The sequence below is a fragment of the Meleagris gallopavo genome, chromosome Z (assembly GCF_000146605.3).
Source record: "Meleagris gallopavo isolate NT-WF06-2002-E0010 breed Aviagen turkey brand Nicholas breeding stock chromosome Z, Turkey_5.1, whole genome shotgun sequence".
NCBI lineage: Eukaryota > Metazoa > Chordata > Aves > Galliformes > Phasianidae > Meleagris > Meleagris gallopavo.
This window is the reverse complement of record NC_015041.2, coordinates 32,995,365-32,997,626: the sequence shown is the minus strand read 5'-3', so window position 1 is coordinate 32,997,626 and position 2,262 is coordinate 32,995,365. Positions and strand designations below refer to the sequence as shown.

Genomic DNA, 2,262 nt, shown 5'->3' with positions numbered 1-2,262 from the left:
AAATAAATTTTAAAAAAGCTAATAGATCCCTAAAGCATGTAGAATTACTGGGAATTAAGTAGTGTATTTCTACATATGTGCAATTTTAATTTCATTAAAATAATAATAACTATAAAACTAAAATTCAATAATTTAGCTTTTCTTACTATCCTAATGCATTTTCATATTTTCACTAAATATGATAGAAGAATATATATGTGTGCATATATATGTATGTAATACAGAAAAATGTGAATACATTTAGTGAAATATGTCTGACCTGAGTAAGCTTTACTGAATTTCAGAAAGTTACTAGTACATACATGTTTTTCATGTAGTAGCAGTATCAGTTGTACACTTCATACACCTACCAATTAGATATAAGAAGCCAGGTTTTCACCTCCGGGATAGCAACTTTGTTAGTTTAACTATTTCCTTAAAGAATGTACACAAAGCAAACTCTAGGCTGCCAAAAATCCACAGAAAATCTAATTTCACTGCCTGCGAATAAACAAAAACAAAACAGCAACAACAACAATAAATCACCGTTCCAACAATACCCCCAAGAAAAAGGAGAATTTTGGAAATAAATGTGCAGAACTATTAGTCATAATAAAGTTCATCTTCTTATACCAGCTCTTGTGATTTTTAAGTGACTACACCTGTCTGGACAGAAAAGTTATGCAGATAGAGAAAAGCAGAATAATAATAGTAATTTATCGTTGTTGCTGTTACTATTATTTTTATCATTATTATGCAATTTGTGGTGAGTTAAGAATTAATACCCAAGTACAATCTTTTTCTGAGGGATTAATGACCACTTGGTGTATTCTGGTCACTTAAGACAGATAATTCTTTTTTGTCAATCTTGCATTTGTCTTCTTCTTTTTTCCAAGTACACTGTACTCTTATGTACATAGTTGATTATGAAATACAAAATCAGGCAGAAGCACTGAAGACACTGACATGAGAAAAAGACATGAGAAGAAGAGTATGACTTAGTGGTGGAAGGAGCTGTCTAGTGATATGTCACTGTAGTCTTCACAGTTTGAAAGAAAAAGAAAACTGTAAAATCATACGGAGAAGGGGAATTAATTGAAACTATTAGAATTTTTCCAAAGAAATGGAGAAAAGTAGAGACAAGTGCAACAAGTGCCAGCTGTGAGGCTAACAGGATAAGAAGGAAAAGAAACAGCCTATGTCATGAAGGCAAAATGTGTCAAACTGTGTAACAGCATGGGACTATGCATATGGAAATAGGAATCAAGGAGTGAAACTTAGCTGCAAAAAGAAAAGGTGAGAATATCCCTCTTCTCTCCTGGAGATCAAATAAGACAGGATAAAATGAGAAAATATTTACATATTAGGCTGCTTTATACTGATGATGTACTGCATTGCTTCCTGAAAAAGACATTTTTTGTAATACCTGGACAGGATAGCCTTACTTCTCTGCAAATCAGATGATAAGCATGTAGGCCGAGTACCACACGTGGATCAGCTAACGTTCATGTAAGTGTGTTTATTCCATAGCTAATCCTGTAAGAACTGTACAAAAACAAAGATGCAACTGAGAATGTGAGATGGGCTCAAAGGACAAGTGGACAAGGGAGTGGTTGGCACCATTATGTGAGAGTATATGTGTTATTTATTTTCTTTCAGATTGGAGGAGAGATGCCATTCTCCTACAAGTAGTTTTTATAACACTTCTCATATTAATAAAAAATAAAAAAAAATTACACCAACAGCAGTAAATTAAATCAAAATATTCATGCATTCATGCCTGTAACAACACTCAAAGATGGACTGATACATGTGCTTTTCAACAATCAATCATTAACACTGTTATTTAACTACTATTTAATTGTATTATTCGTTTGTTTTCTGTAATGAAAAGCAGCATCAGGCCCTTGGCTTTAGTTCTTTTGCTTTGCAGGGAATGAATGAATTGGGAATAGCAGATAAATGCTCAGCTTTTACTATCACCATATGTATCCTTTCTGTCTTTCTCTCTCCAAATGCTATTTTACAGTTATATGCTAGAAAAGCGTATGAATAAAAACACAGATGCCTTAAGCCTGCTTGTCTTAAGTGATTACAAAATGGTTACAACCACACCTTATCTTTTTCATATGAAGAAATTCATATTCCTACTCTGTAAATCCATAACTAAACTATTCTAATAAAATATTGAAGAATGCTCTGTCAGTACCATATTTAATTTTACAATGGTACACTCATACCATAGCAAAAACTAGTAACATCTTTGACCAAAAAAAAAAAGAA

At 32.7% G+C, this 2,262-nt stretch overlaps 1 protein-coding gene across 1 annotated transcript in view; it reads right to left on the bottom strand.

The window, feature by feature from the left end:
* Positions 1-2,262, bottom strand: part of LOC100542970 (annexin A1) — a 66,867-nt gene that overhangs the window by 7,916 nt on the left and 56,689 nt on the right. The gene's annotated exons all lie outside the window — the stretch shown is intronic.